The following is a 25,949-nucleotide window of genomic DNA, read 5'->3' on the forward strand; positions in this document are numbered from 1 at the left end:
AATTAATCTAATTTTTAGCAGATATTCCCTCAGTTTAATTACAGAATGAGTCATGTTTAACTATCCTTCTAGATTACAAATGGAGAGTTCCTCAAATTTTATTCTGTGTATATAAATAACATATGTGACAATTTAAAACTCTTACAAATAATTTTTTTCAATATAAGTCTGCTGATAACACACATAGTCCCAAAATGAGAACAATGTTTGTTTGGATTTCTGAGACAAAGGAGATATGTTATTACTATGTGATGTGTTTTGCTTTCAGAATAGAAACACAAATCAGATTATTTTAGATAATACTACAAGAAGCACTTGTCTCAGTGCATTAAAAGCTGGAATGAAATAATCTTAAAAAATAATTTGAAACTATTTTGTATGAAGAAACTGTAGTTAGTGGATTTCAGTTTGCAGCCTTTCTCTCCAGGGGACTATGGACTATTTAAAGAAGGGATACACAAAATATTAGTTATGAAGAACATTGTAGTGTAAGGACAAAATATTTGGGTTTATTGGCATTAAGATCTGGCAAAGGAAGAAACACTTGAACACTGTTGCCTTCCCTCAGATGAAACAACACTTTTTCACAAATGGGCTTAAGAAATTACTAAAAAATTACTAAAAAATTAAAATGCAGTTTCCTTCCTCTCTAAAGAAAACCAAGGGTTTACATCATAGCCAGGAGATTATGAATTGCATGGAGACTGATAGTGAGAGCCAGAGTCCTTAATTTCTTTAAGCTGTGTTCTAGAAAATTAAACCCAGGCCTTTTTGCACTGCTTGAAGGTGATGCTTTCCTGCTATGAAACAGGGAAGTCACTAAAATAAAATGATTGTCAAGTTCCAACCCAATGGTCTAGGCAGGGAAAGGGGAGGAAAAATGCTGCCTATATTTGTGAATTGAGCTATAATTTGTCTACCTGTGATATTTTAAACTTTGATACTTGTAGATATAAACAAATGAATTTGCTCCCACGATTTACACTAATCAAATACACATACCTACTGTTTAGACACAAAAGTGAAATGTATCATTTATGAGGTTTAGAGTCATAGGCTGAGCTGAACTTACAGTTACATTCCTCTCATGTAAGTGATGCCTCAGGGTTCAGCTTTTTTATTTTTCACATGCTGTGCTGCTTTAGTGTGTGGGTCTGAGCTCCACATTCAGGGATGGTGAGCTCTGTGCACAGAGCAGGGAGACAAAACAATTCCTGCTCCAGCTGGGCACCAAGGACAAATGATCCAAATCTCAGCCCCAGAGCACAAACCCCGTGGGCTGCAGAGAGAAAAACAAGCAGGGTGGGACTGCAGGGGCTAAAGCTGGAATGGGACAATGAAGTGCAAGATGCAAATGGAGCAGAACTGATCCCAGGGAGAGACCCCGGGAGCGCTCGTGCATTTTGGGGCCATTTTGGTTCCTCTTGGGTGCAGCCCTGGCTGGGCTCTTGTGCTGCCCAAGGTGGATCCATGGAGGAGATGCTTGGAATCAATCCCTGCTTTATTCTTTAGCTCTGTCCAGCCCCTGCTCCAGGGCAGCCTGCACAAGGCACCACAAACACAAATATTGTGATAGGAAAGGTAGTGCTAGATGGGCTGGTTCTCATCCTGCAGCAGAGTGCAGGTGACTGCCTACTGCCCATTCTTCTACTGCTTTCTCCCTAAACAGCCCCGCATTTTCTGAACCCAACACAACTCTCTGAGTTACAGTGACTGTTTACCTGAATGGGTCCATGGGAAATATCATATAATAAGTAGAGCATGTTTCCTGGCAGAGTCAAGATTAATGAGTTACAATTTTAGAAGCAGTACTACTCATTTGGGCCTTTTGGCTTTCATTTTTTAATGAGGAAACCTTCTATCTTTGCACCTTCATTTTCATCCCATGAATTAATCATAAAGTGTTATCCATACAAAGGCTCTCAATGTTTTCCTAGTTTAGATACAATTTCAAGGCTCATTATTACATTCAGTCACCAAGAAATCACTTCTGCATCACAGCTGTATTCCACCTACAAAAGTGAGCAAGAGTTCTGTTGAAGACAACTGCAGAAGTGTAGGTATTTCATGGCAAGAAACATTATGAATTGTGTTGATCTGTTCATAAGGCAAAAAAGAATGAGAGGCCGAGCATTTTAATAACCTGCTAATGTCACCAACTGGGTAAATTTTGACAGGAAATGCATCTTGGTCTTGTATTACTGGCATTAGGCTGCATTTCCCCTGCAGTACTCTAGTAACTCACTGCAGTTTGTGCAGTAGTCTGGTAACATGCCATTCCTACAGGTGCTGAGTGGGAAGATTACAGTGGGGGATGTGATGGATCACTCTCTGGGGAAGCACAGAGATCTGTGTGTCTGTCTGACAGCCCCGGAGTCTTATGATCACCTCCAGAAGCAACTGTGCCCTTCACTCTTGGTGCTGTTGTTTATTCAAGGTACAAGTGGCTACCAAGATTTCCATGGCTATCTCAGTGACTGACCCTCAGCAGCTCCTCCAAATGCAGCAAACACTGTTTTCCAGCAGCTTTTTGTTAAAATAGCACCTGTGTTCACTGGAAGTCCTTTTATTCTGGAGTTAGTAAATCTCCTTCAGAAAACTGTGGGAAAATTAAAACCAGGCACATTCCTGTTTCACAGTTGGATGCCTAACACAAACTGAAAGGAAACTCTGAAAACAAATTAAATGAGAAAGGATTTTTAAGGATTATAATTTTTTGCCTAGATGGTTATTCAAATCAGGCTCCTTTGCCTAACGATTACATTTTCATTTTCATACTTAGGCTCTCACATGCACATATGATGAGTAGAAAACCTACCACGACAATTTATTGCCTGCAGTTTCAAATTATTTGTCAGAAAAGATGAGTGTCAAACTCAATGCACTGGTTTGCTCCTGCTCTGTTCTCTTGTACAACCAAGATAAAACTTGCTCTATGAACCCTTTCAAGCACCAAGAAGTAAGCACACTATTCATCAACTCACCTACAACCACGTTTTAGAGGGTGTTAGGATGATAAAGGGAGGTTTTAGGATGATAAATGCCTTAATGAGGGGATGTTTTTTGAAATGACAGATCCATTTCTGAATACACCAAAGTTTCCAGCAGCCATAAGGGTTATGCTGTCTGTGACACACCTGAGAGAGGCAGTGATGCTGGGAGCACAGGTGAGCTGCCACAAGGACAGGGAGAAGTACAAACCTCCAGGGGGGTGGTTTACACCACAGCACCAGGGAGTGGCCTGAAGCAACATCTAATTAGAACATCATATGGCTGTGTCATTAAATCATGGATAACCATTTATTGTCTTCTTCCTGCCAATTACATTGATGTTTAATGAGGCAGGAGAGAGCAGCTTCTAACAACCCAAACTTTACTCATTGTATCTGCTTCTTTACTGAGCAGCTTAGAAAACAAGACAGGAAAAATGTGGTTTAATAAGACAAAACTGATGCAGAATGATAGATATCTTTATCTGCATTTGGCACTGAATCTGGAGAAGAAGTTGAATTTTTTAATATTCTTTATATTTTTATATTCTTTCTATTTGCTTTATATTCTTGATATTATTTTATATTCTTTATTTTCATATTTTTATTTTTTATCTTCATATTTTTATATTATTCTTTATATTTTATATATCTGCATTTGGCACTGAACCTGGAGAAGAAGTTGAATATTTTTATATTCTTTATATTTTTATATTTTTTATATTATTTTATATTATTTATTTTCATATTTTTATTTATCTTTATATTTTTTATTATTTTTATAATTTTTTTTTATATTCTGGTTTGACTTTCCCTTGTACAGCAATGCTTAATTCCCATGTTTGCAGATCAGTATAAGGCATTTGGAAGTGCTTGGACCAAAGACTTCGTATAAATGTTATTTAACAGCTCTTGAATTGTTGGTTACTTAGTATTCACAAGTCATAAAATAGAGACTTAGCTGCTGTCAGTTCCACTTAATCTGATAGGAAAGAAAAGTTCATACAAGGAGAAAAAAAACCTCAGGAAAAGCATTAAGAAAAATACTGATTTATAAAACTGAGCATTGCATCTTTTATTGCAAAACTTATGGATGGAAATATTATCTGACTTTAATAAGTGATAATTACTGAAGACAGATTATTTGTGAAAGATTCCTCTTGAGTAATTTCTATTATCATAAAAAGTACTGTTATTATTCCTACTGACTTTTCAAAAGTATCTGCAAAGACATCAAAGAGTGATCTGGTAGTGGAAGCAAAATGGCCACAGCCAATATTTGGAATCTTTTTTGTTTTAGGAAAGATTGACGAGAAAAATCAATGCACTCTGTGTGAATGGACCAAAAAGCACTTTCCATCTAACACGACTGATCAAAAAATTACAGTCAGAAACAAAGACCTAAAGATGAGATTAAGATGAGATTAAGTATTTGTGTATCAGCATTGTAGTGCTGTGGCATCATACGGACTTCGGCATCGGAAGTATTCCTTATCTTGGCACTGACTACCTTTGTCAGCACTGCCACAGACAGAGGAGGATTTCACACTCTGATTTTTCTTTCAGCACAGAATGAACACGTGTACATAGAACTCACACATGTGGGCAGAGGAGAAAGGAAACATTTCAATCTTAAGGTAGTTTCTCTTACCACACTGTCATCTTCCTGTTGAAGGTAGCAAAGCTAACACATCGTGAGGCTCAGAGAGACAGGCTTCTGCTTCACATGCATAAATTCTTTCTTCTTAAGCAACTGCAAACAGCATAAATTAATATAATTTAGTGTTCATTAGCACAAGGTAATAGGATATGTTGTACACAAATTATGATCAAAAAACTAAATGAGCATTGAGAGGTTTGGCATCTCCATGTCTAAGATTTCTGCCTAGCATCTTGCATTCTGAGGTTTGAAAGGTAAACCCCAATACTCTGTGGGCTCTTATTGCAGAATGGAGTGGTGAAACATTCTGAGCCAGCATCATATTTGCCCCTTTGGTTTTTGTAGGTTCTTTGGGTTTTTTCTACTCTTATTTGGGTTGGAATTGAAGGTATTTGGGATGATAGCCCACGTTGAGACTTAAGAGTTTATTGTTTTTATTAATATTATAGCATTACAGCTGTGAGTTTTGTAGTTTTTCATTAGCAAGACACAAAATGGCTAACTATCTCTGGTTAGAAGGTCTTTTAAGGCTAAACTATCCAATTAAGAAATGATACTTAAATTATTTTCTCTTTTAGCTCAATAACTGATCACTCCAAGTCCACAATGCGGACTTCTCTGTTTAATTACAAAATACCACCCAAACCCATGAAGAAAAAGGAAGAAGAAGAACCTATCTCTGCCCTAAAACCTCCATCCTGCTTCACATTTATTACCATATTCTAGAACCCCAAACTCCAAGTTTTCCACCCTGTGACATCGCACAATTCTAGCCAACTCCACACCCTTAATCCCAGCGCTATTAATCAATTCTGGAAGTCGGTTTCACAACCTCAGGTTAAATGCAGTATTTTCTTAAGAGATAGCACTTATTAGCACAGAAAGTCTAAAATTCTCAGCATCCAAGGTGCCAAGAGTTTTCACTCTCCCTCAGCAGCTGAGTGCCTGTGGTGATGTCTAAAAGGCAGTCACTACAGCACCAGAGCCTGAAAGTCACATTCCAAGCCATGGAAAGACAAGTTACTTATCATAACTCCTTTCCTCCCTGATTTCTGCTGCCCATGAAAGAAAGAAGCCCAAGCAACAGACCAGAAAGACCAAAATGATGGGGGAGCTAAGACTGCAGGAAAACCACAGAATTTGTGTGGTGCCTGAGGGATGCTGAGGGCACAAACAACAGCCTTGGAAGCACCACTTAACTATTATCCACACACCTCACTTGGGTCCCCTTTGCTAGAACAACTGTGAGCTTCTCATTAAGTGAACATCCCCCTAAATTAAATGGGAGTTAGAGCAGGAGGATTGTGCTCCAGTCATTTCTGGAATTCATGGAAATTCTGGAATTCCCTGCTCTGCCCCTGGAGCTGAGCCAGCAAGCGCACCCAGTGAGGGGCATTTGCTGAGTGCTGGGAATGCAGAGGGGCTCAGGAAAGGGGGTAGAGGAGCATCCTGCCCCCTTGCCCACCTCAGGCTGCAGGGAGGAGTGAGTGGTTTTGTGTTTTTTTCCTGGTCATGCTCTGCAGCTATGACTACATAAGGCAATGCAGTGGCTCAGGGTGTTCATTTCCCTGAACTCAAAGTCAACTGCTCGCTCTGACTTCTGCCTCCACCTGATGAATTACTTGTCTGCAGTGCCTGACCTATAAATAAACACAGCATCTGTTGGAATGCCAGGTCTGAAAGCCTGGCTCAATAAATCACTCTCCAGAAATTCCCAAAGCTACAAAGACTCCACTCTTCTGTCCTTTGCCCTCCTCTTCTCTCCCATCCAGAGGGAATAATTTCTGTGTTCTTGATTCCCTTTTTCAATTTCTCAAAGGCATACCTTCAAGAATAAATTGGAAGACAATAGCCAAGGCAGCTGCTATCTTTTATATGAGGTGAGAGCCTTCTAATGCAGTGGGAGGCAGAACTGGGCTCTCTCTAATACATAGCAGCTGCCCATTTCCTCAAGGACAATACTGAGGCCAGCATTAATGGGAAATGCCCCTTTACCTGTAGCAAAACACATCATTTTGTTTGGATGAGATGGTTAAAAGTAACAAATTTGGAGTTGGCATTTTACCTCTGCAAGATGATGCAACTGCTATTAATACAGACGTGTTCTTTCCTGTTAAGTTTGTAAAATTATCAAATGTAAAAAGAAAACCACCCAAACAACTCAGTGCAGAGTAATGAAAGACAGAGAAACAAAATTATTACTTCTAAAAATATCTGTAGATGAAAGCAGTATTGCATACCTTCAAGAATAAATAGGAAGACCCTCACAATTCAGGAAGAAAATTGTAGGGTTTCCACAGGGGTTGAAGTTGGTCTCTTACAAGTTCATTTTGTCCTCAGTAAGATATGGGACTTAATGAGAATAAATGTCTGTGTTTATAGAGGAAAGAGCTGGAATCAGAATGAGCCTGAGCTCAGATGTTCACTCTCACCAGGCAGTGCAGAATCATCTTTTGACAGAAATACTTCTGGTTTAAGCTCATCATCCAAATGACAGGTCTACCACAAACAACAAAAGAAGTTTTATGAAATAATACTGGTTTACATTGAAAAGAAAAAAAATTGACCACACCTAAAGTTAGCATCAGGATCAGGTATGGTTTTGGTGTTAAGCTGAAAATTTCATGGGGACACCATCCATGCAGATGCAAATATCAGATGGGAATTTTTATAATCTATCACAAATCAGAGCAGAGGCTTTGGTAGGAAATTACTTCAGTTAAAGGCTCAGGGGTAAAGGAAGTCCTGCAGCTGCCCAAGACTTCTGGCCTCGGTGCTGTGTTGGACAAGTGCAGCCTAGCTACTCAGGCACCAAAAATTCATTCCTCCTCCTTCTTTCTGAAAGAACAGAAAATATGACACTGAAAATATTTCAGGTACTATCTGCTGCAATTCAGCATCCCTTTGTACACATTGAACGTTTTGCTTTTGAATGCTCATTTTAAAATATTTTTCCCCAATAACTTTTTTCTCTTACTTTCAATAATATGTTCAGAATGTAGATTAAAATACTAAAAAACGTTTTAAAATGATAATATTATCCAGGTTTCAAAGTGTAATTCAAGAACTCATTGCCTCATTAGGAATTTTCAATTGCATGTGCATTTTTCACTCTTTACTGAAAAACATCATAGGCAACTTTGAAATACATTCCACAGACCCATTGCAACTATTAAACCCTTGAAATACATTCCATAGACCCATTCCAACCCTAAAACTTCAGAATAGCTAATGAGGGAAGAATTATTTATAGCTTAGCCTTTGGCAGAAGGAATTCTAAACAATTTCTGAATCAAGCTATATAACTTCAGAAGGAAAAAATAAAAAAAAAAAAAGAAACCTCTGAAGCCAAAGGCATAAAAGAGAAAAGTGAGGTACTTTTTCCTATGAAAGTGTTGGCATTTATGCTCCTATTGGGTTTGTAATTTGAACAGCAGCTCTGGTACTTTACACTGAAGGCCTTTGATGCACTTTGCCAACCATAATGAATACATCTTAATATTTCTCTAAAGCAGCAAGGTGGTGTCCTCAAACTTAGCATGAGAAAATGACACAAATACACAGAAAGGATTTCTGACCCATTTTGGAATGCATTGAGCCACTGAATCAGACAGTGTGCAGATTTTAGATCAGCTAAAAGCAGGCAGTCAGGCCAGCTCAGGGAGCACAATGAGAACACAGAGAAAGAGCTCCCCAGGAAGCTGGGAAGCTTTCTATTCTAGCAAGCACTGCCAAAATGAAAGCAGCTACTGCCCCATTTAAGAATAGAATTCCACATCTTCACCTTCTTGAAAAATATCTTCTATGCAGATAGGTATTTTATGTATCTATATATAAAATATTATCATTCTTCCTACTGCAAATCAATAACTTCCATGGAAAACTGAGGAGAAAGAAAAAATCATGTTATTCTCGTGATGCTCATATGGCAGAATATAGGACTATGACATAGGAAATAGAATGCAAAAGCTATTTTTGCATTTATTTCCCTTTATTGAATGCATTATAGTCATTATTTGTCACACCACTGTGTGGTGTGACAAAGAGGTGCACAGGAAAGCACATCTAGCTAAACCCTTCTTCCTTTCCATCAGCTCAATGACAAAAATGCTCTGCCCCCAGTACTTTAAGAATTGGAGAGATGCTGTTAATTAACCTGTTCCAGGCACTGAAAATTTTCTCTGCGTGAGAGTGATTTTTTCTTGCTGCTAATGATTTAATTGAGAGATGAACAGGAATTAAATATGGTAAAACTCAGTTTCTGACTGAATTTTCAGTCAATATTAAGTCAGTTTCTCCCTTGTGTTGCAAAAAGGCAGTGTGTTTATCACTGTGAAGATTACAACAGGTTAGGGAGTAATCCCTGCTGGACAGCCTGGGTCTAAAATTGCAAAGCATCTTTTTATTTCATGCTACTTATGCTGGACTGATTTAGCCCATTCATGGCTTAAGCACTAAGTTTAATCCTCCGAACTCTCAAAACAAACAGTCCATAATACTCACATGAAACGCTGATTTTTTTCAAGTGCAACTGAAGGGATTATTCCAACCCTCACCCAAGTCCCAGAATACACTGCCCAAGTCAGACAATATGTTCTGACACTAAAAAGATCAGACTCTGGAAACATCAAGGTGATAAAAATGTGCCCCAGGTTATGAGGAAATGGACCTTCAATTTGTTTCTGGGGTTCTGATCAGGACTAGAGGACTTTCTGTCAATTGTGCCTGTGTGCTATTAGAAAAATGCCTAATGATTGGTGGATCTGGTTCTGCAAAAGAGCTGTTCAAAAAAATTTAGAACATATTTGGCTTTATTTAAACACATCTGAGGCACTGCCCCTATGTCCCCCCTTTTCTGTTTATCCAAGAGGGGTTTCAGAGTGAGGTGTTCTCTCAGTGATCCCTTGACTTGTGGGAGAGGATGGAATGCCAAAGGTGTGGTGAGTACCCAAATCCATCAAAAATGTGGCTGCTTTTTTTCCTGTGCAGGCTGGACTATTGTATTTGTGGGGTGCCCCGTGGCAGGGAGGAATGATGAATCTGACTCCATGTTCTCAGAAGGCTAACTTATTACTTTATGACACTATATTATATTAAAGAATACTGAACTAAACTATACTAAAGAATACAGAAAGGATACTTACAGAAGGCTAAAAAGATAATAATGAAAACTCGTGACTCTCTCCAGAGTCCTGACACAGCTTGGCATTGATTGGTTATTAAATCAAAACAATTCACATGAAACCAATGAAACAATCACCTGTTGAATAAACAATCTCCAAACACATTCCACATGCGAGCAAAACACAGGAGAAGCAAATCAGATAATTATTGTTTTCTCTTTTCTCTGAGGCTTCTCAGCTTCCCAGAAGAAAATCCTGGGCCAGGGGATTTTTCAGAGAATATCAGTGTGACACTGGACCATTGTCTGCTTTTATTCCTTGAGGCACACCCAGTGAAGCAAATGCTTGCAAAAGGTGATGGCAAACGTGTCTGGATCTTTGTCTGAAAACATCAAGGTGTAATTCCAAGAGGACTATCCTGCACATTCCTCTCAAGGAAATAAGACAGTATCAAAAGGGACAAATCAATGTAAAACTGAAAATCTGGAACCAGCTCCCTGAACCATGGATATTTCTGTGCAGGAGGACCCAACATGGAGTAGCCAGTGGGTGTGCAGAGGAAACACAACTGAAGGACCACCCTGCCTGGACAAAATTAGGAATTGCAGAGAATTTAGGGGTGGTTTCATGCCAGTGGAACCTGTTTACTCCACACATTCAAGATCTGGAGCTAAATTTATGCCTTAAAGGCAGCAATTCATTCCACAATTTCATCAGTGGAGAGCATTCGATGCAAGTGCATGAAGTTGGCTTCAGCTGGCAGCCACATCAGCCACTTGGCAAACAAGGATTTAGAGAAGTAGCTGCCATTTTCTTCCTAGAAGTCTGTCCATATTCCATCAAACCTTGGCTGCACGACAGCCAGATATAATGAACCAGCTGGTGAGCACCCAGAACTGCTTGTTCTGCTTCAAAACCTATCTGGGATGCTGGGAAAAATATTGAGAGTTATATTCTTATAAAAATATTCAGAGTCACATTCTTATAAAAATATTTAGAGTCACGTTCTTATAACCAGTACTGCACAGAGAGTGGTATTGGCACTCACTTGGGCATCAAACCCTACAGGTCTGGTCACACCTCTGACCTGCACAACACAGCTATAAGCCAAAAGGAATGGTACTAGAAGGTGAGCAAGATTTCCAGGGTTTCAGCTGTGAAGTCAAGCTCAGGGTTGGTGATGTGTGGTATCAAAACATCTGAAAAGCCCGTCGGGGTACAATTTTACTCACAAGAATCAGAATTAAGAAAAACAGCTCATCAATCACACTAAAATATTCAGTCCCATCTGACCCTTTTTTTTTTTTTCCTATTTATGATCTCCCATTACATCTTACAGTTTATTTGCATTGGACAAACTTACTTTCTTTGTTGGACAGCAGCACTAATGGTGGCTGCACATCAGGGTCAAAGATCTAGATAGTCTTGCTGAAAGGAAAAGTGAGAAATTACTGAGGTAGATATTGAAATATTTACCTCCTTTCATGTGATTTATTTCTGGAGTTATTGTTCCTGCACCATGTCCTGGCTCAAAGCTTAGGCCACAAGTCCCACCATTAGTGCAAATAATTTCTACTGGTACAAATTCACTGGACAACCTGAAAGCTGCATGGATTTGCCACCCTTACAGACAAAATTATATTACTAATAAAGTTCATTTCTTAATCATAATGTCTCAGCACTCATACACAGAACAGAGTTTCTTTGTATTCTTCTCAATTTTCTCTCCAAATTAATTTACCCTTTTATGTTCATATATCTACATTCCTTAATTTGTATTACTGGAAAAAGCAGATGAAATTCACCATCAGAACTTATTTCCTTCATGAACTTTCACTTGTCTACCTGTTTGAGCTCAAGCTCAGGGGAACATGTTTTCAAAGAATATATGCTGAACTTACAGAAAAGTGAAAAATCCTTCAATTAATTGAGAGACTTAACTTTTCCTTGAAGTTTAGGCTGGTTCCAAGCCCCACCTAACCAACTTCTAGCCACATTATTACAGCCTACAAGACCCCTCATTTTTTGTTGTTTAGGGTTGACTCCTCCTCTCAGACAGGGATGGAGCTGGAGTATAAACCAGCCTCTCCTGCTCAGCCTCTGTGGCACTGCTGCAGACACAGCTGGACCACTGCAAGCTAAATTCAGTGTCTGCCAGCCAGTGAGCAATCAGAAACTGGGCATGAGCATCAGTTAAAACACTGTGCCAAGCAGGCACTACTGAGCTCTGTAATCAGTGCAATTTTCTTCAAGAGACAGACATGTCTTCTGGACAAATCTCCCACTAAATATCCACTAAAATACTGAGCCTTAAAATTCAGCCAAAGTGATGTCTTTGTAGTCCTGAGATCCCTCTATTGCCACTTCCTATCCCTCCAGGAGCAACAATTTTCTCTTCCGCAGAAAAGGTCACTTTAAACTTGCAAAACAAGCTTTAATCTCAGGCTGGTTTATACTCCAGCTCCATCCCTGTCTGAGAGGAGGAGTCAGCCTTAAACCAGATAAAATGAGGGGTCTTATAGGCTGTAATAATGTGGCTAGGAGTTGGTTAGGTGGGGCTTGGAACCAGCCTAAACTTCAAGGAAAAGTTAAGTCTCTTATTTAGTTGAAGAATTTTTCACTTTTCTCTAACTTCAACATATATTCTTTGAAAATATGTTCCCCTGAGCTTGAGCTCAAATCATCATACTTCTGTGCTTTGTTACACCTATTCCAGACCATTTTTATCCCATTCTTTGGCTCTAAACTAAATGTGGGTAAAGCTTATCAGGTGTTTGGGTTCCACTTCCATTGTAACTTCTCTCTTATTGCTACTTCCTTAATGCAAGTGCCAGCAGCAAACTATGCTAACATCAGTAAAAGCAAGAGATTTCCTTTGCCCATTTAAACAGTGATTAAAGCACAGAGTATTCATGCCAGAATTTAATCTCCAGCTCAAGAAATCAGCATTTACTTGATGCAAGCCCAAAGAATGGTTTGTAGTTAATATTCTGAATTTTCCTCCGCCAATAGGTGGTCAATGGTGATTTCTCAGGGTTTCCAAGCCACACAGCGTTCCTCTGCTAGAGGACTCTCAGAGTTACAACTCAGCCTCAGCACCCCCTCCCTGCATAAACCTCTCAAATTTCCAGTGCTATAACAATTACAGCAACAATAACAACTCCACCTGCAAGATCACAGCTCCTCCTGAGCCTCTGGCTACTTTGTGGTATCAAATATACCTTTTGTAACCTGGCTGATAATGCACAATTTAACAGCCTTGCATTACAAAACACCTCCCATCGCCTGCACTGCCTGGAAACCCGAGTTTCCAATTCCTTTCCTTACAGGATTACAAGTGCAGAACAAAGGAGAACTAGAGGTGAGTTCACACTCGAGGATGGCCAGCACAGAGCAATATATTAATTTACTGCTGACACCACCTTGTTTACTCATCATGTGTTCCCAGATTTAAAGACTCTTTATGCTATATATCATCTGCATGTATGGCAGAAGCAAAGTCAAATCTTGTCATTCAGTTACCACTAGATCTATATAGATAAATAGATATGTATATATATTTATATTTATATCCGTATAGCTCCTTATGGTTTAAGTGGACATCCTCAAATATTAAAATTTAAGTCATTTACTGTCTGTCCTTAATGCAAGGGCCAGTACTAAACTGTGATAACATCAGTAGAAGTGAGAGATGTGCATTGCCCACATCTTTTGTAGTGATTTTGCACAGAGTTTGTAGTGATTAAAGCACAGAGTATTAATGTCAAAATTTAATCTCTAGCTCAAGAAATCAGCATTTACTTGATGCAAGCCCAAAGAATGGTTTGTAGTTAATATGCTGAGAAAGAAACTTGTCAGTGTCCCAAATTACCAAAAAAAAAAAAAACCCATTTGGATCTGTATTTCAGCTACCTAAATACAGCAACAAAAAATACAAGATATCAGGCCATTGCAGAATATTATCAATGATAGAGGAAAAAAAATCCATTCATATCTGTGGGATCCATCCACCAGCCACACCAAAACCAGAATTTTCTTAGTGAAAGCTTCAGTGGATTAATGAATTGAGTTTTTCATTACTGACATATTGGAGTTCTTCCAAATCATTGCAGCACACAAGCAAAGTGCAGCCAACATGGTCCGTGGCGCTGAACTGGCCAAAAAGTTTTCAGGAAAATCCCCCATCAGAAGTGGTGAGGTGATGAAAGCAGCCAGAGAGGTTAAGCAAACAAAGTTAAGAGGAGGAAAGCAGTTCATGAAACAGGAGATCCCAAAGATTGATTTGGAAATTCCTCTGCAATACCCAGAAAAAGAATTTCGCTGTCTCTGTGAAATGGGAAGCAGAGGGGGACAAATGGTGGTATTTTTTTTCAAAGTCTGCACATAATTTTAATATTGCACATTTATGTCACTCTACTGATGTCACCAGAGAACACCTCGGGGTCTGAGCTTTGTTATTCAGCCAAGCACAAGGAGGTACTTCACTCACATTTTGCTTTCCAGATGTAGATGCCACACAGTTCCCAAATACTCTAACCCATGGACTCTCTTACTACTGAAACAGAGGATGCTGACAGCCCCAGAGCCAGTGGGGTCAGTCTGGAGTCCAGATGGGTGATTCAGAGTCAAAATGCCTCTTTAAATTCTTAATAAACACACATAAAGCCTGGCCTCAGTGCTGGGTCTTGAGAGAGCATCAGTGAAAAGAGCAAATGCAAACCACAGGAGAATCTAAAGCAGCAAGTTTGCCTAAAATGAAGGGAAGCAAATGATTGTACATGAAGGACTGGGGCATGAATAAAGTATTTTTTATTTTAAAATAAAGCCAAATGTGTTTTTAATTTAACTAATGCTCGTTCTAAAAGTGGATTTTTGTGAGTAATTGTATCAGTGTGGAGAAATGCATAGCCTGAGCAATCTCTGGAACTGAAACAGTTTGTCTCCTGAAAATTATAAAAACAGGACAGAAGCCTCACCTAAAACCAGCACATAGCGACCACTAGTTGATGGCACAACTGTAGGAGGCTATCCAATGCATGAAATTTCTCTGAAAAATCCATTTCCCTTAAATGTCTTACTTTAAACAAGTAATTAAGCACAGTTTAGGCCCTTATGAGACAAATATTTTTAGTCACAGTAATAGAGGCAGAAAGAAAACATCTCACTGGAAAGTGGCACAGATTTGATACCTGATTTTTCTTCTCCCACTTCAATGTTTAGGAAGTACTGTAGCAATGTACTAAGGCCTCAGATTTTTTAGATTCTACTATCAAACCATTTCCTTAAGCAGGGGCATTAATACATAAAAATAAATTGAACTTGTTTAAATATGACCTCAGGAAAGTGTTTCTATAGCAATGAAACTTGCAGCAGTGACTAGTGACCTGCTTTCCTGAGATTGTAACAGAGGTGTCAACTGCATCCTAGCCACTCTAAAATCATTTATCCAGAACAAATCCAATTGTTCCTTTCTGCATAACCCCTCCAAGCTCAGCCTTTCCTCTTGGCTCATATTGCTGAAGTTGAAACCCAGATCACCACATTTCATATGTGCGACCCCTTAGTCTCTCATTGTGACAAATCCTGCCCATCTTCAACGAAGTTACTCTCACACAAATAAATTAATCTTCTTGGCTTCACCACCAAAAGATTGCTCTCTTTTGCAGCCTGTCACAAATGCCTGATCCAAAGGGTTTTACATTGAATGTACTTTTTAGTTTATAGTACAGGATAGCCCCTGGTCTGAACATGGGTTCTTGAGTCATTTCCATCTCTCTTTAAGGCAGCTGTCACCATCTATTTATCCAGCTTTCCTGCAAATTGTCTCTCACTTTCCACTGCCTTCTACATGTGGGATGGATTCACTGCAGCTCCTTGTCAAATCATCTTTTGGTGGCACCTTTCTACTGCTGCCCATCAAGCTTGGGAATTGCCAGCTTTAGGATGGGCCCCTGGGAGCCAGGCTTTGTGCTTCCAGGGGAAATGGGGCTGGTTTGGGGCTGTCCTCATCACCTGCTGCCCAAAAGAGAATTACTGCTCCACCTGCATCCACCTAGTTTCACTCTGGGGGTGAATGCATTGATTGTCTTCTACCACTCATTTCAAACCTCAACTTTCAAATCTCAACTTTCCACTTTCAAATCTCAACTTTCCACTTGCAAAATCTCAACTTTCAACATCGCAACTTTCAACTTTCAAAGCTCAGCTTTCAACTTTCAAATCTCAACTTTCCACTTGCAAAATCTCAACTTTCAACATCGCAACTTTCAACTTTCAAAGCTCAGCTTTCAACTTTCAAAATCTCAACTTTCAAAGATCAACTTTCCACTTTCAAAGCTAAACTTTCCACTTCCAAAAGCTCAACCTTCAAAATCTCAACTTTCAACTTTCAAAATCTCAACTTTCAAAGCTCGAATTTCAACTTTCAAAATCTCAAATCTCAACTTTCAAAATCTCAACTGTCAAAATCTCAACTCTCAAACCATGAATTTCCCACAGTAGGTTGCAAAGCACCAAAAGGAAGAATTTCAAGGTGCTGTGCAGTATAATTAACAATCCAGAGTGTTCTTCTAAACTATAATACTTAATTATGTAATTTATTTCTTATTTTCTTACTATAATAGGTAATCACATCATGCTTTTCAAATTTCCTTAAATACACTGATTTGGATGTGGAAGTTCAAAATGTTGCTTTACAAATTGATATTTAGTAATTTGAAAGAAAGAGAGCAAATAAATAAATAAATAAATAAATAAATAAATATAAATTAATGTATCTTAGCACTCCCTGCACTTTACAGTCATTTCAAAACATCAGGAAAAGGTTCTGGGCTTCATGCCAGCTGAAACTACTGACATAAAACCCCATAAAGTGATGTGCACACCTTCAGCTTTTGAAGCATTTATTCACTGCTGACAGTGGAACTGCAAGGAAACCAAACCCCAAACAACAAATTACTCAATCTCCCCCCTGCTTCACATAATCACACAGGCAATTTTGGAAGTTTGCTTTATGATCACCTTTCAGGTGGAAATTATTCCTGAGTTGGGCCACTTGACAGGAAGAACTTTATTTATCTGTCAAATATTTCACCAGACAAAGAAAATAACCATTCTGAGCACAGGGTAAACAGCTTCAGCTAGGTGAAGGAAAAATCCCTGTTGTTCGAGGATGGAGCAAACCTCATCAAAGATTTATTGGTGATTTTCAATACAGGCAGGTGGGTACTGTAAAGCTGAGTTACACTTAGCAAGATTTCCTCATGTGTCTCCATTATTTTCTTTTTTTTCTGGAGTGGGCACCTGTGTGACCCTGGGGTGGGAGGTGAAGGGCACAGAGCATCTCCAGGGCACAGAAGGCACTGAGGGGCTGGCTGCAGGTTATCCCTCATGCTGCTGGATTTATCACTTATTCTGCTGCAACAAGGCTGTGTCATGGGCAAAGTTTTCAGCTGCTTCTGGTGGTGACTGTCTGGACTGAATACCACAAGGGTGTGAGGAGCACAGTGAGATGAACAAAACCAACCCTTTCTTAACAAAAATAATTGAAAATAAATGAGAATAATGAAAAAAAAAAAGAAAAACAATGAAAAATGAGAAAAATGAAAAAAAAGAAAAAATGAAAATATGAAAAAATTGAAAATAAATAAGAAATAAATGAAAATTAAAAAAGAAAATGAAAAAATAAAGAAAAACTAAAAGAAAAAAATAAAAAAAGAAAAAAAGAAAAAGGAAAAATGAAAATAAGTGAAAATAAATTAGTGAAAAAAGTGAAAAAAAAAAGGAAGTGAAAGGAAGTGAAAGAAAGTGAAAGGAAGTGAAAGGAAGTGAAAGAAAGTGAAAGAAAGTGAAAGAAAGTGAAAGGAAGTGAAAGGAAGTGAAAGAAAGTGAAAGAAAGTGAAAGAAAGTGAAAGAAAGTGAAAGAAAGTGAAAGAAAGTGAAAGGAAGTGAAAGAAAGTGAAAGTGAAAGAAAGTGAAAGAAAGTGAAAGAAAGTGAAAGAAAGTGAAAGAAAGTGAAAGAAAGTGAAAGAAAGTGAAAGAAAGTGAAAGAAAGTGAAAGAAAGTGAAAGAAAGTGAAAGAAAGTGAAAGAAAGTGAACGAAAGTGAAAGAAAGTGAAAGAAAGTGAAAGAAAGTGAAAGAGAAAGAAAGTAAGTGAAAGTAAGTAAGTGAAAGTAAATAAGTGAAAGTAAGTGAAAGTAAGTGAACGTAAGTGAAAGTAAATAAGCGAAAGTAAGTGAAAGTAAATAAGTGAAAGTAAGTGAAAGTAAGTGAAAATAAATAAGTGAAAGTAAGTGAAAATAAGTGAAAATAAATACCTGCCTCTGAGGCAGATGAATAGGAACCTGCTTTATCACAAAACCTGCAATGTTTTACCACAAAACTTCGGCAAAGTACTTGCAGACTAAAAATTCTGCTTTGAATTCCAGTCATGCAGACCTTGTAAGGACAGACAGATCATTCCTTGGGCATGGGGCTGAATTTAATTTCACAAACATTCAGGGATATGTGGTTTAACTCTGCCTCACTGTGACTCTGCCTGATGCTGACCTGCAGCTATCTCATTTGTGGATAGTTACAATGAACACAAACCCCAACATTTTCTTGGCTTGAAAGTAAGGAATCCATTTCCCAAAACCAACCTGAAATGAAGATATGTATCAGCTACATCTCTCCAGGTTATCTGCAATCCCCACAGCTTCTTGCCCTTGCCAGCCAAATTCTTTAGAAATTTAAAGTGCAGCACCTCTCCTCCTGGCTCGGGTGGGAACACAGCTTTTCACCAAAATCCCTCTTAGAGGTGAAAGATAGACCTATATATGATAGGTGAATACTATATATTTCATAGTGTTTTAAATATCTTTTCAGAGTATATTAAATGCTGTGCAGTATTGGGTTCAAATATTGGGTTAGCGTTAAAAATTGCTAATCAGGACTGAACCCACTGTGAAAGGAGGGGCACGCTCTATTTGTTCTCTTCCTCCCCCCACAAAAAAAGGACAAGATAGTAGTCCAAGTTCTTAGAAACTAAGTTATTAGAATCAGTATATAAAAGAAATAGAATGGCTGATGAGTGGCATGTATCATCACTCTTTCAGAATTATTTTCAATTTTCTTACACAATTTGACTCTAAAAAAATTATCCAGTTTTACTTCTAGCCACCATCAAGTTTCTGTGCTGTCTTGTGTGATTTATTAATTCTTACTTCAATAAATAAAATGTCCAAAATTCTAGAATTCCCACATGCCATCTTTTGCAACTTTCTAACCTTTTTTAGTAAAATATTCCATCTACTTTTAGTCAACAAACTTTAGTCCCCGACATATTTGTTCATTTAATATTTTTCTTTTCCTATTAGCATCACTTACCCTACTTTAAAATATTTTAATTAAATTTAATCCCCATCTGTAAAGTTGCATATAATCCAACAAAGTTCTGCCCTGAGGACATAAATTAAGTGAATAACAGGGAGTCAAAGGAAAGTTTTTTCTCGTGGTTGTCTGAAGATCTGGGCCCAGGCCTTGAAGTGATTTCAGTAAGAGATGGGTGCCTTGTCAGCTGCTTATTCGGGAGATGCTGCCTGGTGCCACCTCCCCTCCATGACAGAGCATCTCCAGTGCCTTCAGTCTTGGCTGAAATGTGAGAGGAAATCTCCTGCTGCCACCTCAGCTTTGACCCAGTGGCCTCATTCAGAATTCCTGACTCGGAGGTTTACATTCTGCCCTGGAAAAGGGATGCTGATAATAAATTCGAACTGCCTGAACCCCTGAGACTTCCACAATTCCACTCTGGAGACCTGTGGGTATCACCAGCTGGTTCAGAGGGATTACTGGCACACACAAGGCTGTCTGCAAGCTTAGTGCCAGTGCTTTGTAGAATGGCTGACTAATTCACACTAATTAAAATGTGACACAGATCCACAGAATCTGGGTCAAATTAAATAATTGCTATCTGAAGGCTCTCCATCGACAGGCATGAGCCTGCAGTGTTGTGGTGATGCCTTGTGCAGGCTGCCCTGGAGCAGGGGCTGGACAGAGCTAAAGAATAGAGCAGGGATTGATTCCAAGCATCTCCTCCATGGATCCACCTTGGGCAGCACCAGAGCCCAGCCAGGGCTGCACCCAAGAGGAACCAAAATGGCCCCAAAATGCACGAGCGCTCCCGGGGTCTCTCCCTGGGATCAGTTCTGCTCCATTTGCATCTTGCACTTCATTGTCCCATTCCAGCTTTAGCCCCTGCAGTCCCACCCTGCTTGTTTTTCTCTCTGCAGCCCACGGGGTTTGTGCTCTGGGGCTGAGATTTGGATCATTTGTCCTTGGTGCCCAGCTGGAGCAGGAATTGTTTTGTCTCCCTGCTCTGTGCACAGAGCTCACCAGCCCTGAATGTGGAGTTCTCACACTAAAGCAGCACAGAATGTGAGAAATAGGAAACTGAAACCTGAGGCATCAATGGTTGGTGATATGGGTACCTCTGTAAGAAGCAGAAGCCATGGAGGGGTCTGGTCTGAGCTTTGGACAGAACTTTAGGCCAGGCTTGGCATGATAGACAGATCCATGATTAAACCCTGGAGCTGGAAACAAAGATCCTGCTGGAGAATCGCTGCCTATCCCAGAGATCAAAAACTGATCAAAAGCATCTTCTGGCAGCCCTTGCTCACTGCTCCTACTGAGCTCTAAATTCAGCAAAAGCTTTGCTGTTTCTCAGAAACAAAATCCTCCCACTATGATAAAATGATAATAATCTAGGTACTGAGATATTTTAAGAATATCTCTGATTTCAGCTAGCACAGCAACAAAGAGTCCTGCCCTTATTAATTTTGATTTGAATTCCTAAAGGTCACTTATCTTCACTGAGAAGCCATGTACTATATCAGGATCTATGCTCCTAGAAATACATCTCCATGGAAAAATGATCATCATTCCCTCACCTAAATTTCACAAAATAGACAAAGTTCCTGTTCACAAATAGCTATTTCAGGCAAAATTTTGTTTATAATTCATAGGTAAAATGGATTATAAACAAAAAGTTGAACAAGACACCTTGTTAATACCATGATGTATTTTCTGTTAAAAAACCACTTTGCCATTAAATATCCTTATTTCCTTGAAAGTTTCTTCTCTAAAAGGTATAGAGAAAAATTATAGTCATTAGGGTTGCATCACTTGCTCCAGCTCTGTCCTGTCACAAAACATTCCTGCTGGGCCATTTCACGTGGATTCAAAAGGCTGAGAACTCTGGGAGTGCACCCTGAGAAATGCACTCCCTACACCCTTAGCAGAGGCTTTACTTTGTTAACTCAACTGATTCAACACAAACATAGGTATAAGCGCTTTCTAATCACTTCCTGGTCTCAGAAAAGTGTTCCATTTTATTAACTGGACTGTTGGTCTTCAAAAAATATATATTGTACAGTGTCCAGGTAGCAAAAACTTTGGGAATTCTGAATAAGAGTTTTGAGAATTGGTTAATTGCTTGTGTGTCCTTGTGTCCTAGAGCTGCCCTTGGGCTGGTTCACTAAGAAATACAGCTCAGCTGTTGGAGCTTGCATCAATTCTGCAACATTTCTGTCCAATTTATAGCTGTTTATCCTGCAATCAAATTCCCATGATTATGGACCCTTTGGAAAAGACACACATCATTTACAAACAAAAGAAATTGTGCTTTCATTTTTCATTCTTGACTAAATTTCTTCTATTCTGCATTTTTGCATATGCTCCTCTTTTGGCCACAGAGCTTACTGAATTTTTAAATAAGCATTGTACTGAATATTTAAATTACATTATAATGAATTTGTACATTATAGTGAATTCCTAAATAAGCATTGTGGTTTAACCTTAGCCAGCAACCAAGTACCGTGCAGCCACTTGCACACAGCTGCTCCTCCCTTCAGTGGGATGGGGAGAGGAAGCTCCAGTTACGGGGATTTTGGAAGGAATTTTGAATGAGTTAGAGATGGGATTTCTGAGTTGTTTTTGATGATGTGTTTTATTGTTCTTATTTTTTACATAGCTAGGAAGGGTGAGTTTGATTTCTATTTTTATTGTATGGTTTAGAAGGTTACAAGACTTCTAGTTCCAAGACCTTTTAAGGATTAATTGATTACTAAAACACTGTTAATAAGGATATTTATGGATTTGATTCAATCTTTAAATATTTTGTTTTATGGATTTATGCTACAGTGTAAGTTTTCTTAGTTCATCATGTGATGACAGATAAACTTACAGTACTGTATTCTAAACTTCTTTACCTTCGTAATTACTTTTATTTTCATATCTAAAACTCTAAGCTTTCTTTTGTTTAACGTGGTTTTGTTTTAAATTATAAACTCACATTCTTAAGTTTGGAAGTTTTTTCTAAGGTCTCAAATCAAATCCTGTGTTTAATTCTAAGCTTTGGTTTACAGGGCCAAAGTTCTGAGAGTTCCCTGCATTTCAGATTCCAGCAGAGGGGAATCAGAAGAAAAACTCATCAGTTGAGATAAGGACCATTAATCAAATGACATAAAGTATAATAAGATTATGTTATGATTATAGTTATTATTGATGTAATGAAAAAGTGAGAGAGAAAGGGGTAAAACACCCCTTTTCAGAGATAAAGAAAGGGGGGAAAGGGGTAAAATGCAAGAGGAACAAGTGATGAACAATGCCACTGACCACTGCCCAGCCTGTCCCCAAGCAGTGACTTTGCCCCTCGCCAAATTCCCCCACTTCCCATACTGGATGTGACCTTCCACGGATGGAAATCCCTTTGGCCACCTTGGGTCACCTGTCCCAGCCCTGCTCCCTCCCAGCCCCTTGTGCACCTGCCCCTGGCAGGGCTTGGGACACTGGAAAGTCCTGGATTTAGGGTGAGCCCTGCTCAGCAACAGCCAAACATCAGTGTGGAATCAACGTGCCATCAGTTATTCCCATAATGAATCCAAACCACAGCTCTGCACCAGCTACTGGGGAGAAAAGTGACTTTATACCAACCAAACCCAGGAAAATAAGGTGAATATATTCTAAGAAGCTAAAAAGAACACCTCAGCAACACATAAGAAAAGAAATATATATGAATGTGCTGATTTGCAGTTCTCATCACTTTCCTGTACATGACTATCAGAACAAGCTCCCCTCCCCAGGTCATCTATATAAAAAAAAAATGACTTCTAAGGAAGATGGACAAAATCTGAAGCTGGGCAAAAATCTATCATCTCTGTCTCATTGCTTTTTTCCCACTAAGAATTCTTAAATACTTAGATTTCCCCAGGATGCTCTCCATTGTGATATTAAAGCCATGAAAAGGGACCATTTTCTTGTGGAAAATGAATTTTTTGAATGAGTTTTGCATCTGTCCATGCTGAACACCATATGTCTAATGAATAAAATACAGTGCATGGGAAGGGATTTTGCTGTTCATATTTATGATCATTCCAGCCTTCTTTTTCCATTTATCAATGATCTGTTAGAGGATCACAATTTCTCCAGATATATACATTATTAAACATCACAAGGGATCCTCGGGCCCAAGCCAGAATTGATTTTGAGTAGCTCCCTGAGTATTTTGCCACTGTTGGGATGTCATTCATCATCAAAACTGCATGAAATTGTGCTGTTCCATGGGATGACAACAATTTAAATTAGAAGAAAATGAAAATTAATAGCAGAGTGATTTCTGATAGACATTCATGTTTGGATTAATAATTCCTAATAAAAAATGTATGAAACTTCATTATCTGCCAGGAAGCTGAAGTTAATTGCAAACTCTGTCACTGGTTCCCATTTTGTGCAGACAGTTACTCCCCATGGGCCTCATCCTTAGGGATTTTGGTCAGGATCTTCATATTGTATCACCAGTTTATCTGTAAATATCAGCTTGGGAATCAGCACTCTTAATCCTTCCAATCTGGGATGACTTTAATTGCACTGTTCTCTTCTTGTTATACTAATTTCTGGCAATTAACAAAGCCTAATATATATGTATAACACATATATAAAATATATATATATAACATAAGTATAATATGTATATTATATGCACATATAATATATATTTTATATAGAAATGTTGTATGTATGATATATAAATGTATGTATATGTTACACATAAATGTATATATATGTTTTATATAAAAGCATATATATAAAATATAAAAATGTGTATATATATATATATACATTCATTTTTACCCCTTGACTGCAAGTGCTGTAGAAATGGGAATACCATTCACACAGAAGTGTGTGCAACACACAGACATCTACTTGAAATATTCAACAAGTCCCACAGCTTTATGCAATTAACCAAGAAACAGAATTACCAGTGCTTTCACTCTCACATGATTAAAAGATCAACCTTTAGACACTCAACTGAAAAATAAAATGACAAACATTTTATCTAGAAGAGTTGGTTTTTGGTCTGTCTTATAATGGAAGAATGATTTTGCATTTGTCTCATTTCTTCTCAGAATGAACTCAGAAACCTGCTGCTCTCTTTAAAGTGACTTTCACCAGTGCTAACAATATTTGTGGGTCTGCTTAGGGCTGAACACTGTGTGTCAGGTCTAAAATATCCAACTACTTGAAAATTAGATTGTTAATACTGTAAAATCCCTTGGCAAGTATGTGAACCATACATTTGTTCTATTTGCCTTCCAGGTCTTGTTGGCCAAAACCCAGATGGCTGTTGACACTTGGTGGAACACAAAAGGATTTACACTCTATTCTATATATTTATAGCTCTTTCAGAGAAGCATATCACTGCCATGGGAGCCAAATCATGTGTACTCTTCCATTGTCTCATTAATGACACTTCCCTAATTGACTCATGATTTCTGAACGCTCACGTTGGGAGTGAGAAATGTCTTCAAATCAAGGCACATACTCTCACTTGATTTTGACTTGTGACTTTGACTCATTTTCAGCCCATATTACACAAACTCCCACACCCCATTTTAACTATCAAGATGTCACTTTTTCCTTTATATTTAAAGTAATTCCAGATCTACTTCTGTATCAATAATTGTTTTCCAAAAGTGATAATTTTACTCAAGTATAAGAAACTTATTTTTTAATTATAAAAAGCAGAAAGTTTTATGGAGAAGAGAATGCAAGTTTCAGTGGCAGTGGTCCTCCGAACCATCTCCTACAGATGCATTCTTCCTCAAGTAATTTAGATATCGAGCAACACTGGAAAAAATTCAAGTCCCTGAAAGGTCTGGGCCCTCCTGAGAATGCTCACAGATCCCATTCCCTGAGTCCTTCTGAAACACAGAAAACACTTGCAGTGGTTTCTGAAATTTACATTTAAAATATTCAAAGTACAAACTACCTCAACATGTTCTGTGCTGTTTTTGTGGGAGCCCCTTATTGCAGTAGAACTCTTAAACACATGGAAGAAAATAGTGCGTACTGACCTGCAACTTGGAAAATGGGAAAATTCATTGCATTCAATAAAATACAAGATTACCATGTTAAAAAAAACATGAATAAGGAAAGCAAGTACTAAAATAGCTCTTTAAGCTGTTTACTGCATGGTCAGAGCTTTGAATGAATTATTTGTCCAGATTCCTGCTGAAGAACCCATTTCCACTTGCTCTTCGCAGGAGATTTGTGGTTCTGCCCACAACTATAAACCACAGGAACCATGAAGGAGCTGATATAAACAGACAGGCCCCCTAAATCCCTCCAGTACCAAGAAATGCATTTTAGCACCAGATGTTGCACCCACATAATTTAAAACATTAATTTTTTTAATTAATGTTTTAAATTATGTGGGTGCAACATACCTTTTTAATTAACTATAATTTAAATAAATTATAATACAGATAAAATTACAAATAATAAAACTATAATATAAAATAAATTATAATATAGATAAAATTACAAACAATAAAACTATAAATATAAACAAAATAAAATTATAAATGTAAATATAATTATAAAAATTATGCTAGAAATAAAATTAAATTGAAATAAAAGTATAAATATAAATAAAATTAAAACATAAATTAAAATATAAATAAAATTAAATAGAAATAAAGTTAAATAGAAATAAAATGAATGGATTGAATTTTGAGGAAATACAGTAAATGGGTTCAAACAACACATGTAAAACTGTGCAGGAGTGAAAGCTATTCCAAGAGTGGCAGGGTTAAAAGGACACACTGCCATGTCTAAACCCCAGCCTGGGGAAAACAAGC

Source organism: Camarhynchus parvulus, chromosome 5 (genome assembly GCF_901933205.1).
Source record: "Camarhynchus parvulus chromosome 5, STF_HiC, whole genome shotgun sequence".
In the NCBI taxonomy this organism is placed as follows: Eukaryota; Metazoa; Chordata; class Aves; order Passeriformes; family Thraupidae; genus Camarhynchus; species Camarhynchus parvulus.